The sequence below is a fragment of the Oryctolagus cuniculus genome, chromosome 20 (assembly GCF_051225735.1).
Source record: "Oryctolagus cuniculus isolate XC-2025 breed Fujian yellow rabbit chromosome 20, ASM5122573v1, whole genome shotgun sequence".
In the NCBI taxonomy this organism is placed as follows: Eukaryota; Metazoa; Chordata; class Mammalia; order Lagomorpha; family Leporidae; genus Oryctolagus; species Oryctolagus cuniculus.
Genome location: NC_142886.1, coordinates 1,323,563 through 1,338,631, shown reverse-complemented (window position 1 = coordinate 1,338,631; position 15,069 = coordinate 1,323,563). Strand labels below are relative to the sequence as shown.

The following is a 15,069-nucleotide window of genomic DNA, read 5'->3' as shown; positions in this document are numbered from 1 at the left end:
ATACTCTCTTTTGATTTTATGTACTCTCTTTTGATTTTAGCAACTGTGTATAGCAACCGTGCATAGCAACCATGTATTCCCCCCTTCCCAATTTTGCGGTTTTTGCCTTTATAAACCCTAACCTTTGGTTATTCGGGGCTGCTCTGTTCATGTATGATCAGACAGCCCCAGCATGCTGGATAATCAATAAATATTTAACCCTTTGCTGGTTACATGAGAGAAAAGTCTCTTGGAGTCATTCCTCGGGCGGTGGGCTTTTTCAGACTCTAACACTACCACTCATGTGGAACACCCTGAAGAAGCTCCTAGCTTTGTCATGATCAATCCCTGGATTATGCAACCATCTGAGAAGTGAACGAGCAATGGAAAATCTCTGTCTCTCTTTCTTTCTCTGTTAACTTGACTATTAAGTAAATAAATAACTAATAAAATAAATACATAAAACTTTGTCTCCTTTCATTCTTACAATATGCTGGTCAGACAGTCATTGTTCCTTTTCCTTGAGGTTTCAGGAATAATAATAGGGGCAATTGAGACAAAACTTCTATAATACAAAATCAGGGCTCAGCCTCTTGTCTGTGTCTCTTAGCCCAAAATTTCCTTGCCTATACAATATCAAAAAAATTTGGGACCAATGCTATGGCATGGTAGGCTAAGCCTCTACCTGCAGTGCCAGCATCTCATATGGGTGATGGTTCTAGTCCCAGCTGCTCCACTTTTGATCCAGCTCCCTGCTAATGGCTTTGGAAAGCAACAGAAGATGGCCCATGTCTTTAGGCCTCTGCATCCATGTGGAAAGAATTTCCTGGCACCTGGCTTCAGATCAGCTCAGCTCTGTCCATTGTGGCCATTTAGGGAGTGAACCAACAGATGGAAGACCTCTCCCTCTCTCTCCCTGCTTGTCTGTAAACTCTGCCTCGGAAATAAATAAATAAATCTTTTTTTAAAAAAAGGGAGTGATACAGCTGGCCTCACAAGCTAGTAATCACTGGACAAAAGAAGTCATTTGTTTCTGCAATAGATAAAACCCTGCTAGCCAAAATTGTCTGGAAAGGATTATTTAGGGGAGTTTCAGATCCAGGTAAGAAAAATCCAAGTCTGGGAAGTAAATAACTATCACTTACATGTAAACCCCAGGCCAACTGAAGCCCACCGGGACATCATAAAAATTCCCTAAAGAACATGTCATTGCCAACAATAAAAGGAAGATCACAAGCACCACTGAACAATCGGAAACTTGGCCAAAGCTCAACAATCACCTGTCAGCCCCCATTTTAATCTATAAAAACCTTTACTTCTAACTTCTCAGGAAGCCCTGAAATTAAGCAAAAGTTCTCATCTTACTTTGGACTTTGCCATAAATACCTCAATCTACCACCACTCAATGTCAGTGATTGGCTTACTGTGTGTTGTGCAAGCACATATAGGTTAGGGGGTTCTTTTTGTTTTATTTTTTGTTTCCGTTTTAAAGATTTATTTATTTCTTTGAGACTCAGAATTACACAGAGAGAGGAGAGGCAGAGAGAGAGAGAGAGAGAAAGAGAGAGAGGTCTTCCATCTGCTGGTTCACTCTTTAATTGGCTGCAATGGCTGAAGCTGCACTGATCTGAAAACAGGAGCTTCTTCTGGGTCTCCCATGTGGGTGCAGAGGCCCAAGGAACTAGGCCATTTTCCACTGCTTTCCCAGGCCAAAGCAGAGAGCTGGATCAGAAGTGGAGCATCTGGGACTCAAAGTGGTGCCCATATAGTATGCCAGCACTGCAGGCAGTGATTTTTATCTGGTATGCCATGGGGCAGGTCCTGGTTAGTGGGTTCTATAACAACATTGCTAATGAGTTTGGGGGAATTGTTGTGCAATAGGAGCAGTGATGGGACTTGAACTCAGGCATGCTGACATAGAATGTAGGCATCTCAAGCAGTGCTCCAATCACTATGCTAAATCCCATTCCCCTAGTTTGTTAAATTAACTTTCTATTTGAATGCCAGAGAGACTAAGACAGCAGAGATGATCCATCTGATGTTTCACTCCCCAAATGCCTAGAATAGCTAGGGCTAAGTGAGACCAAAGCCAAAATCCAAGAACTCATTCCAGGTCTCTGTCATGGTTGGCATGGATCTGAGTGGCTTAGCCTCCAAGGGTGAACATTAGCAAGATGATGAAATTAGGAGAAGAGCCAGGACTCTGTCCTAGGCACTCTTGTAGCTGATGTGGGTGTCCCAAGTGACAGCTTAATTGTTGTGCCAACTTCCAGCCCAGCTAACTTTGTTGAGATATTTTCCCTCACAAGTCTCTTTCTCTACTTAGAAGAGGGAAAACTGATTTTTCTTTGACAAAAATTGTCAATTAAACAGGGATTCTCACAAACATAAATGAGATACACTCAGTATTATTTTAAATATATTATTTCAAAGTTTGCTTTTTATAAATTCAGGAAAGTAAGAAGATAATAGATTGTGGTTTGGGTACAAATAATATATCTAAACCGAGCATAACATGAATTTTAACACCTCTGCTTTTGAAGACATTTACAACTACTTTGAAGTTGTGTAGAAGAGAATGATATAGAATTAATGAAAACATGAATGCAGGAGGTCAGATTCTTCTTTTCCCCTCAGGCTTCAATGCAGGACCACCAAGTCTGTATTTCAATGTTCTGATATATTATGTATATTTTCACACTGTTTTTGTCTGCCACTCTCAGAATCTATGTTGGGATTTCTTCCCCAAGCCCTCCTGAATCTGTAGAAATATCACAGCATGATATAGCTCCATCCCATTAAAACACTCAATAATGGATACATGACTCTTCCTTAAACTTTATAGGAAGAAACACAGAATAACTCACCTGGAAGCATTTCAGAAAATGAGATAAACATTCAGGGAAAAAGCATTTGGCATGGTAGTGAAAAGACCCACATTCCATGTTATGGTACCTGGGTTCAAGTCCCAGTACTGATTCTGATCCAGCTTCCTGTTCATACACAGCCAGGTGAGCAGCAAGCTCAATAGTTATCTCTCTGTTACCAGCGTGGTGGATTCAGAATAAGATTCTGGCTTCTGACTGCCCTGGCCGGTCCCAGCAGATGCAAAGACAATCTCTCTCCCTCTGTCTCTCTCTATGGGTGTGTGTGTCCCTCAGTCTCTTAATCAGTATCTCTCTTTTCAAATGAATTTTTTTTAAAGATTTGCTTATTTGAAAGGGAGAGTTACAGAGAAGAGGCAGAGAGAGTTTGAGAGAGAAGTCTTCCATCCACTGGTTCGCTTCCCAGATGACTGCAACAGCTGGAGCCACACCAATCTGAAGCCAGAAGCCAGAACCTATTCCAGGTCTCCCACATGGTAGTAGGGACCTAAGGACTTGGGCCATGTTCTACTGCCTTCCCAGGCCATAGCAGAAAGCTGGATTGAAACTTGAGCAGCCAGAACACAAACCGATGCCTATACTGGATGCTGGCACTGCAAGTGGTGGCTTTACCGGTAACACTATGCCACAGTGCTGCCCCATGAAATGTTTTCTAAAAATGAGAAACATCATGGACAAGAAAATATTTTCTCCTAAGCCATCAGGTTCATGTTCAGCATCTTTACCTACATGTGGAAACTGCCCAAGTCTTCCAGAAGCTGCAATCATATCTTAGCTCAGTCTTGAGGGAAAAATGCTCTTGTTTTCCTGCAGGTGCTGTGCATACATCACTGGTAGTAGCAAGCCTGTGCTTGACTCCTCCAGGGTGAGTTTTGGTGCAAAGCTCACTGTTTAGCGGTGGCTTGCTGCCCCCTGCTGGCCCTCTGGTGGAACTAATAAAGTGTTTGGCAGATACTGACAAATTGTTTACAAACTTTCAAGACCCTACATAATGATGAATAGCAAAGTTAAAGTGGTCACAACTTCCCATTTTATAAAGCTATAGGAATGGAGAGACTGAGCCTCCTCTAATCTCAGCTTCAACTGTATCCCATTACCTTTTTTATGTGCATTTCACTTCCAATCATTTCACAATATTTTCTATTGTCCTTTGTGATTTGTTTCTGTAGCTCCTAGGAGTGTGTTCCTATTTTCCACATATTGTGCACTTCTCAAATGTTCTTCTGTTACTGATATTCCAGGTGAATCTACTGTGGTCATAGGATGTCCTTTTTTAATTTTATTCTTTTAATTTTATTTAGGTTCTTTTGTGATCTAGCAAAAGGTCTCCTGCAGACAATGTTCTGTGACTACTTGAACAGAATGTGTATTCTTTTGTTCAAGTACATGGTCAAGTTGCTTTATCCTTTCCAATATATTGCAAACCTGTTCTGTCCATTATTAAGTGACACATTTCTGTCTCCTAATATTAATTTTTTAAGAATTATTATATCTAATACTGTACTAGAGAGAGAGGCTGATTTTCTTTCAAAATTGCTACAAAGCTGGCCAGTGTTGTGGCGCAGTAGGCAAAACCAATGCCTGCAGTGGCAGCATCCCATACAGATCCTGGATTGAGTCCTGGCTGTTTCAGTTCTGATTCAGCTCTCTGCTATGGCCTAGGAAAACAGTGGAACATGGCCCAAGTCCTTGGGCCCCTGCAACTACTCCAGCTATTTTGGCAATCTGGGGAGTGAACTAGTGGATGGATGACCTCTCTCTCTCTCTCTCTTTGTTTGACTCTCTGTAACTCTTTCACACAAATAAATAAATCTTTTGAAAAGGTGAGTTCGCCAGGAGCTGGATCACTAGAACTGCCAGGACTAGAACGAGTGCCACAATTGGTGGCTTTACTCTCTATGCCACAGTCCCCCTTCCTAATACTAGTCTTCACCATTCTTTTCTCTGATTTTTGTCATTTTTTTTCATTTAATGTTGGGCTTCTTTGTTAGATACATGCATATCTAGAATTAATCTTATCCAGGTTGATTGACCCTTTTATTACTCTAAAATGTCATTTATCTGTAGTACCTTTATTTTAGAGTTTATTCTCTTATTAGAATAGTCAGCAAGTACATACATCTCTTTTATAATTACCTTACATTGCATATCCATATTTCATGCTTTAACCTCTAATACTTTTGTATTAGAAGCACCACTGTTCTGATGCTTAAGGTTCATTTGCTCCATGATTCTGGCTTTTTCATTTTATCTTAAAGATTTATTTTATTTTGAAAGACAGATACAGCAATCATGAAGGGAGCACAGTCCAGAGTAGGCAAAGCAGCCCCTGGTACAAATCACCCCTGTGAGCTGTCTTGCTGCTTCCTGAATATTTCTTTGAATCAGAAATAACCTGAGCAACTAGTTGTTGACCTGGTGTCATTGGCCTAAGGAGTTTCAGACTGGCAGAAACCAGATTGAAATTCCAACTGAAATCTAGGGAAATGTATTTGGTAAGTATCAAACTTGTACATGGTGCTACCAGGTAATATCTCTTTTAATGTTTTGTTCAGCTGTTAGTGGACATTGGTTTTTTTGTTTTGTTTTGAAAAGATTTATTTATTGATTTGAATGACAGAGGTATATAGAGAGAGGGAGACAGAAAGAATTTCCATCCATGGTTCACTCTCCAATTGGCCATAATGACCAGGATCGGGTTGGTCCAAAACCAGGTATCAGGAGCTTCTTCTTCCAAGTCTCCCACATGGGGTCAGGGGCCCATGGACTTGGGCAATTTTCTATTTGTTATCCCAGGCCATAGCAGAGAGCTGGATTGGAAGAGGAGCAGCCAGGACTAGAACCAGCACCCATATGCGGTGCCGGCACTTCAGGAGAGGGTGTTAACCCACTGTGCCACAGTGCCAGCCCAAGAAATTGTTTTCTAACTTGGTTCTTTTACGGTCTGGACTAAACAGCAATTGTAATCAGAGCTCTATTCTTATTGCCCCTTAGCACTTATTTTCTAAAATAAATAAATTGTATTTGGAAACTACAAAAGAAAAAGCTGTTTTATTATAATACTGCTTGACCTCCTTAAGACTGAATAAGAAATGGCCACTTAAAAGATCTCTGAATGGGGGCTGGGGCTGTGATGTAGTGGGCTAAGCTACCACCGCAGGTGCCTGCATCCCATCTGGGCATGATTTCTAGTCCTGGCTGCTCCTCTTCTCATCCAGTTCTATGCTGTAACCTGGAAAAGCAGTAGAGATTTGCCAAGTGCTTGGGCCTCTGCACCCATGTGGGATACCCAGGAGGAACTCTTGTTCCTGACTTAGGATTGGCCCAGATATGGCCATTGTGGCCATTTGAGGAGTGAACCAGATGGAAGACCTTTCTCTCTGTCTCTCCCTTTCTCTATAACTACAGATGGTCTGGGTGGAGGCTTCTTGGAAATAGAATTCAGTTGTTCACAGACGATGGTTACATGTTTCCTCATGAGCTGTCAGTGAGGTCTGCCTTCTGTCATTGCCTTTCAGTGGGCTCCTGAAACTCCCATGCAAACACCATTATTCATAGGTCATTCAAAACACCAGCAGCCAGTGAGTGTCAGCCAAAATATGAAAATTTTAACCAAGGTTAAAATTATGTTCTGTGTATTAAGTACAATGAATCAGAATCATTCTTTTGAGTTTTCTTTCATAGGAAAAATTTTCAAAATTGTAGGGAAGGAAGGTGGCCACCCGGGGCCCTTTGGTGTAGACACAGTGGTGAGGGAAGGGGAGGCACTGAAGGCTCACACCATATCTCAGGTGGTACCGCCCGCTCAGGACAGTTTCTTGACTCCTCCCCTTGTGGGGCCAGGGGAGGCTGAGCTGATGCTCTTGGGTTGCTGTTGGATTTGCTGTGGGCAGTATTGAGCTGTACTTCATCTTCAGGCATCAGCAGTGGCTGCAAGGCCACTTCCTCTATCTCAGAGACACCAGGTGGGGATTTTTGGCTGCTCTAAGATGTTTAATGGCCCAGATATGGGGTGGTTAGACCTGGTTCAGGGGACCCTAGTCCCTGGCCCCTTAGCCTTTCTGGCTTCCCAAAATGTGGGACAGCTGAGAGTCCAAATGGAGTCTTGCTCGGTGGTGATCTCTTTGGATCAGCTAAGGAGGAAGCCCTATGAGGGCATGGCCTGAGCCAGGTGTTGACTGAATGCCTGAGTCTCCCAAGCCTGGCTCTTCCTCATGGACTGGGAGCTGGGTGACTGGTGCAGTAGTTTCTCTCATCCCTGGAGGGAGGCCACAATGTGGCACCACAGATTGTCATAACAGACTGGTGAGGGCTCTCGTGTTGGACCTGTTGGCACCAAACATGGATGCCTCTCAGCTTCCCATTGCTGGGTCAGGCAGGCTGACAGGAAGGGAGAGGTGTAGCTGAAAGCTGGGTCTTGTTCAGGCTTTCATTGTATGTCTGATTGGCCAGGCTCTTACAGGAGGTGGAAGTGGTGCCCTCTGAACACATGGACTGCAACTGGTCCAGCACAAAACCTGTTCTCTGTGCCGACTTGAGGCTGGAGGAATGAGAGCCACTGGAAAGTGGGTCAAAGTGAAAGCTTTTGCCAAACGTGGAAGAACAGAAGCTCTCGGGTTCCAAGCTGGGCTCTGAGTGGTAACTGGGATGACGGCTGCTCTCTGCAGTTGAGGTTGGCTTCCTCAAACTGTCCCCATGACTAACCTGGTGCTGGAGGAATGAGGCAGGGCAGCTGATGCACTGCTGCTGCTATAACCCGGCCGACACTTGTACATGGTTGGTGTGGGGGGCTGTCCTTGCCCCAAAAGCTGCTATCTCCATTAGTAGCCAGGCAAAGGTGTGTTCGCAGTCCCATGCAGCTGCTCAGGTCTGGCATAGGAGGAGGCCGGGGTTTGGCATTTGCGGACTGGCTCTCTGTTGTTTCCAAGCTTCCCTTAGACTTAGTTCCCCTAAGCTCTCCCTGGATGCCATTATCCATGATCTTCACAGTAATCTGACACTTCTGGCTGAAGGAAGGGAGGTCTGATTACAATTGTCTTCTCTTTCTTTGGTCTTCCCAAATATCTGGGTGCTGGGGAATTGCAAAGTACATTGTTACAGCAGCCATTGGTGAAGGGGCTCATGCCTCCCCGGAATTTACCCATAACCTGTTCATTGGCTGTGCGTCCCCAGGCCACCAGCACCACATGAAACCCTGTGAGGCCAGCTACAGGGATGAAGAATAAGCCAGCAACACACTTCACTGCCATTGTGACAGTGTGCAGACCCCTGAGAGCTCCTCTATGTGGCAGAGGACATAAAGGAGGCCAAAGCCTAATATACCCATAGAGTGGGCTGTCAAGGAAAGGAGGAAGAGGAAGAAACAATGCTCGTTCTGGCGGCCAATACAGTTGTTCACCCAGGGGCAGGGATGATCAAATTCCTCCACACAATTATCACAGACACTGTGTGGGAACGCCGAGGAGGACAGTAGCAGCGGCAGGTGGCACATCCTTTCATGCACACCTGGATGCCCTTGATCTCCACTGTTTTGTAAAGGGAGCTCGAAAATCTTCCTTGTCCTCATCTTCCTCAGCTTGAGGGAAAATGCCTGGGTCCATGAAGGTGGCCCTACTGAAATTGGCCAGAACAAAGAGAAACATAAATGCATTGTAGATGGGCACTGCAGGTGACATATTCAGGCTTAGTTCTGGACAAGCAAAGAAGAGTGTTGTAGCTCCCACTAAGAAGATAGCGGCTGCTGAGGCCAGGACGTGTTTCTGGGTCTGAATCTCTTTCCAGACTCTGCAGCATGTTGGAGCTCTGAGGGGAGATCTGCCCTGCTGCATAGCCCAGGCCCACTCAGAGGCAGAATGGATAAGACAATGGGATAAGGGAACCAACAGAGAAGAGTACAGAAAAAACAAACAAAAAAAAAAAATCAGGGAAACAAAAAATTTAGAATTATCATCCTTCCACATCCCCAAACAAAACTGAAGGTCAAAATATCTCAAATGAAGGAAACATATGGGAGGGGTAAAGGTGGATTGCAAGTGATAAATAACCGCTTCCCCAGAACAAAGCAGAAGAGGAGGTTAAGAAACACAACTTGGGGGCTGGCGCCGTGGTGTAGCAAGTAAAGCCGCTGCTTGTAGTGCCGGCCTCCTATATGGACACCAGTTCAAGTCCTGGCTGCTCCACTTTTGATCCAGCTCTCTGCTATGGCCTGGGAAAGCAGTAGAAGATGGCCCAAGTCCTTGGGACCCTTCACCCGCGTGGGAGACCTGGAAGAAGCTCCTGGCTCCTGGCTTCGGATTGGCGCAGCTCCAGCCTTTGCAGCCAATTGGGGAGTGAACCAGCAGATGGAAGACTTCTCTCTCTCTCTCTGCCTCTCCTCTGTGTAACTTTCAAATAAATATAAAAAAAACAAAAACAAAAAAACACAAGTTTACCAGCTTGGAAATGGGAGACAAACAGGAGGCTGTACACATACAAGTAGCTGCAGGTAGAGAACATGGACAGTCAGACAGATCAAGGTACCGCTCATGGACAGAGGCAGGTCTTCAAAAAAAAGAAGGGGAAATTTCAAGGCAGGGCAGGAAATTCTGAGCAAGGAAAATTCCTGAGGAGATACTCTAGTACCTCCACGACTACCACACTCCCACAAAATGTGAGCACTACCTAGAAGAGGTGTGTGCTGTGCATTTTTATCCATGAAGGAACCTGCAGCCCCTTCCAGCGTGGAAGAAGAGCTGTTTTCACTGCAGCCCTTGTCAGTTCTAGGCAGCCTTCTCAATGCCACCGCTCCCACACCTTGACTTCACCAGGGTTTGTAGTCTGCAATGGCTCTGTAATATTATTTATTTCTCTCTTGGTGGCTAATGCTGGACTACAGCTGTTACAAGTTGAGTTGTAAAGACTTTCCTTTAAGAAGAGAGAAAACAGAGAGAGAGCAAGCTGCTCTGTCTTCAATCTCTTCTTGCTATTCCCAAGCCCTTCGAGGGCCCCATTTCCTATAGAGTTCATGCAAAACTGAAGGAAAACTTAAAATCCTTGAAGCCTTTTCTTCCCAATAAGCAGAATAAGACAAAGACATTGATACCACGTGATACTTTAAAAAATAACTCGGGATGAAGGCACAGTTCCAAAGATGTCCCAGTTTCCAGGTTAGTCACTGTGTCTGGTCTTTCTTCTTCAATCTTGGGCTTTCCAGACACAGAGTTCAACTGGGTTATGGTGCCTCCCTTGGAGCAGTGCCCATCACCGCCACCGTCGTTGTCGACGCAGCCTCCCGGCAGTGCTGTCCGGCCTCTGACAGGCAGCGCAGAGCCCCCACACGCTGCACGCCCGCACTGCTCCTCCACGAGCCAGTGCACAGCCATGGCTCTCAGGGCAGGGTATCAAGCCCTCCCAGTGTTCCCATTGGCTCCCTGCCCCGGGCACATGAGACGTTTCTCTCATTCATGAGGGTCACGCAGTTGCACCTGCCCCTACTCCCTCTGCCATCCACCCATAGCCCCCACCCCTTCTCCACTCTCAAAGTTAAGTACTCTTAACATCTTAACATTCTTTAAAAGTAATTCTAGATGGTTTAAAAGTAAGTATGAAATTTTTATCCTGTTTCATTTTGAAAATTATGCTAATTTAGAAGTTTTTAAAGAATTATTTTGAGATGGTGATGGGGCTGACGCTGTGGCATAGTAGCTTAATCCTTCACCTGCGGTGCCAGCATCTCACATGGGTGCCAGTTCTAGTCCCAGCTGCTCCTCTTCCAATCCAGAGAGCTTCTGCTATGGCCTGGGAAAACAGTAGAAGATGGCCCAAGTCCTTCAGCCCCTGCACCCATGTGGGAGACTGGGAGGAAGCTCCTGGCTCCAGGCTTCAGGTTGGCACCCCTCCAGCCATTGCGGCCATTTGGGGGCTGAAGCAAGATGGAAGACCTTTATCTCTTTCGCTCCCTCCCTTTCATTGTCTGTAACTGTACCTTTCAAATAAATAAATAGAATCTTTAAAAATAAAAAAACTTATTTTGGGGCCAAAATAATGGCATAGCAGCTAAAGCAGCCTCCTGTAATTCCATTATTTCATAAGGACACCAGTTCAAGTCCCAGCTCCACACTTCTTACCCAGCTCCCTGCTAGTGGCTGGTGAAAAGCAGCAGGTGGCCCAGGTGCTTAGGTCCCTGCACCCATTTGGAAGACTCAGATGAAGCACTCTGACCCAGTGCTGGCTGCTGTGGGCATATGGAGAGTGATCCAGCAGATGGAAATGCACGTTCTCTCTCTGTGTAACTCTGACTTTCAAACAAATAAATAAACCTTTAAAAAATGAATTATTTCAAAATGTAAATTTTTGTCATAAGGTAGAAAGGCTACAATACTCTAGAATGTAAGGACAAAAATAGGACAAAAACTGAAGGTTTAAGTAAGTTGCAGAAAGCATGAGCACATAACAGAAGGTTTGAAGTGGCCAGCACTATGGCGCAGTGAGTTAATGCCTTGGCCTGAAGCACTGGCGTCCCATATGGGTGCCAGTTCTAGTCCTGGCTGCTCGTCCTCTGATCCAGCTCTCTGCTATGGCCTGGGATATCAATGGAAGATGGCCCAAGTCCTTGGGTCCCTGCACCTGTGTGGGAGACCTGGAGGAGGCTTCTGGCTCTGAATTGGCACAGCAATGGTCAATGCAGCCATCTGGGAAGTGAACAAGCAGATGGAAGACCTCTCTGTCTCTACTTCTCTCTAACTCTGACTTTCAAATAAATAAAATAAATCTTTAAAAAAAAGGTTTGAAAAGGAAAAATCTTGTAAGAAAAATTGTGTGTGTGTGAAAACCAAAAGCTTCATTCAAATCTCCCACATGGGTGAAGGAGCCTAGCACTAGGGCCATCCTCACTGCTTTCCCAGGCACATTAACAGTGAGCTTCATCAGAAGTGGAGCAGGGTCTAGCACTGTGGCAGAGTGCTGAGATGGTGGCAGCCATTTGAGCAGCAGTTCATGTCCCAGCTATTCCATTTCCAATCCAGCTCCCTGCTAATGCACCTGGAAAAGCAACAAAAGATGACCCAAGTGCTTGAATCCCTCCAAGCACATTAGGAGACCTGGAAGAAGCTTCTGACTTTGGCCTGGCCTAGCCCCAGATTCTGTGGCCATTTGGGGAGTGAACTACTAGATGAAAATGTCTGTCTTTTGGAATCTCTCTATATATATATATAATTCTGCCTTTCAAATAAATAAATAAATAAATAAACTCTTTTTTACAAATGTGGAACAGTCATTATTCAAACCAGCACTCTGGGATGAGGCATCCCAGACAGCTGCCTAATCTACTATACCACAATGCCTGCCCAATTATAATTTTAAAAATTTACATTGTTTTCTAAAATTTTGGAATGAATATCAAAGGTACACTGAAATAAAATTAGAATTTGATGCTTTTTTAAACAAGCTGTTTATGTGCATATTGATATGTTAGAAAATATCTGGAAATAGCCTTGGACTTTAATTTTGGAATATTTTTTTTTTAAAGATTTATTGATTTATTTGAAAGGCAGAGTTCCAGAGAGGCAGAGGAGAGAGAGAGATCTTCCATCCTCTTGTTCACTCCCCAGATGTCCTCAATTGCCAGAGCTGAGCCAGGAGCCAAGAGGTAGCATCTTCCTCCAGGTCTCCAACATGAATGCAGGGGCCCAAGGACATGGGCCATCTTCTACTGCTTTCCCAGCCATAGCAGAGAGCTGAATCAGAAGTGGAGCAGCTGTGACTCAAATTAGTGACCAAATGAGATGCTGGCACTGCAGTTGGCAGCTTCACGTGCTATGCCATAGTGCTGGTCATGGAATCTTTTGTTAAAAAAAAAAAAAAAAACAAAAACTGCAGCATCTCCTTTTAAGAATTCTTGCTTAGTTTTTAATCATCTGTGAATTTTCTAATCAGCTTCCTTAATCTTTCTTCTCCTTCCTGGTTGTGACTCTTAAATTTTTCTAATAATGGGTTATTTTATATGCTATTTTTCTATTCAAGGTTTTTACTTCCACTTTGGTGACTGACCAAAAATCACAAATGTTGTGCCTTAGCAAACAATCAGAATTGTTTGGAAAAAGCTGAGTCATAAGAGTTAAAAGTTGTATATATACTTGTTTTATAAAATCAGATTTATGAGTAAATCTGGTTTAGAACTGGTTGAATCACACTAAGCAGATGGATGCTATTTCAAAATTATGTGAGCCTATTTTGACCAAATATTTTAAGCCATTTTGACATCCTGAGACTTTCCCAGAATCAAGGTTCTAAATTTTTTCACTTTGAGATTTTCAGCAGGAACCCTTGATGTGTCAAAGGATATATGTCTTATCTTTTAGAGGTAATAGTTTATTATGCAACTTGCATTTTAGGAAAGTACTGTCATGAAATTATGCTCAATGTTAAATTATATTTATATAGATATGTCATTGATATAAATGTCCTAGAAGTAATATAAATTTTAAAATCTGATAGTTCTGTTGCGTTGTTAGTAGTCATGATGGTTATCTTCATAAAAAGGAGACCCAGAGTCCTAAAAGGGACAATAGGTATGTAAAATCCTTCAGTTTCTTTCTTTCCTTTTTAAAGATGTATCTACTTATTTGAAGGCAGAATTCCAGAAAGGAGGAGAGAGAGAGAGAGAGAGATTGGATTTCTTCTGTTGGTTCACACTCCAAAGGGCCACAATGACCAAAGCTAAACCAGGCTGAAGCCAGGCAATATGGTCATAATTCAAGTTCTCCCAAATGGGTACAGGAGCAGACACTTCGCCATCCTCTGCTGCTTTCCCAGGTGCATTAGCAGGGAGCAGGATCAGAGTGGAGCAACCAGGACTCGAAGTGTAACCCATAGGGGATGCCAGCATCATAGGCAGTAGCTTCACCTGCAATGCCACAATGCTGGTCCCTCTTTAGTTGCTTTGTAACATCCTGTATGGAATGAACATAAATGGCTCATGTCAATTAATCAATTTCATAATTTTAACTATGTTTATTTAAAGACTTCTGTCATCCATAGTTTTGTATTCTTCTCTAAAAACACTTGTAATCAATTTCACAGAAAATGTTCCTGAATACAGATTTTTGGCTACTTTAGACAAGAATTTCCAGAACTTTGAGGGAAAGAAAAAAACTAAAAATCCCATAAACTGGTAATGGAGGGGCCAGTGCTATGGCAGAGTGGGTTAAAGCCCCAACTTGCAGCTCCAGCAAAAACAAAGAAACTGGGGCCAGCCCCATGGCACAGTAGGTTAATCCTCTGCCTGTGGCACTGGCATCCCATATGGGTGCCAGTTCTAGTCCCAGCTGCTCCTCTTCCAATCTACCTCTCTGCTATGGACCGGGAAAGCAGTAGAAGATGGCCCAAGTCCTTGGGCCCCTGAACCCATGGGGAGACTGGGAAGAAGCTTCCGATTGGCACAGCTCCAGCTGTTGCAGCCATTTGGGGAGTGAACCAAAGGAAGGAAGACCTTTCTCCCTGTATTTTCCTCTCACTGTCTGTAACTCTACCTCTCAAATAAAATAAAATCCTAAAAAACATAAAGGGGCTGATACTGTAAGATGTGGACTTGGTCACCCAAGGCTAGCTGACATGTCTAAGAATTACAGCCACTTGTTCACTGAATTAGACACAACAGTTCACATTTGGGCAGTTTTTTACCACTGTGCATACTGCTCACTGTGCATACTGGGCTCACTTCTGGAAAAAGGAAGGCTACTGGCTCATTTCTGGCTATTTGGGAGAGTCTAAGCCATACTATTTGATAACTGAAATATTACTAAAAGAAAAAAAGCCTTTTTTTTTTTAATCCAGCCACATTGTCCACGGGCCCCTCTAGAGACAATAAATGTGAATGATTACATGTATTGAACAAATGTGTCCCAGCAGGCTATTCTAATGGCCCTTTAGCAGGGGTGGAGGACTTCCATACGCTAGCCACATAAAGCCCATAGAATCATTTGGTCTGACCCTGCCAAGGCAACTACAAATGGGATTCAATATTCAATCTATACCCACTAAATCTTAAGTTGCCAAGGCAACTACAAATGGGACTTGATATTCAATCTATACAAAATAAATCTTAAGTTCATAATTTTGTATGTCCTGTGAATGATGTTATAGACACCAAAATGTCCCATGGAAGAAAGGCCCTTTGCTTTAAAGACTACAGACCTTAAACAATAAAGGATGGAAACAGCTTCGAAGA

The 15,069-nt window shown here is 43.6% G+C and overlaps 1 protein-coding gene and 1 pseudogene across 1 annotated transcript in view; both read right to left on the bottom strand.

Moving 5' to 3' along the window:
* Positions 1 to 15,069, bottom strand: part of LOC127485255 (uncharacterized) — a 147,285-nt gene that overhangs the window by 104,234 nt on the left and 27,982 nt on the right. The window lies entirely within an intron of this gene.
* On the bottom strand, positions 6,640 to 9,108 carry LOC138848187 (palmitoyltransferase ZDHHC5 pseudogene; annotated as a pseudogene).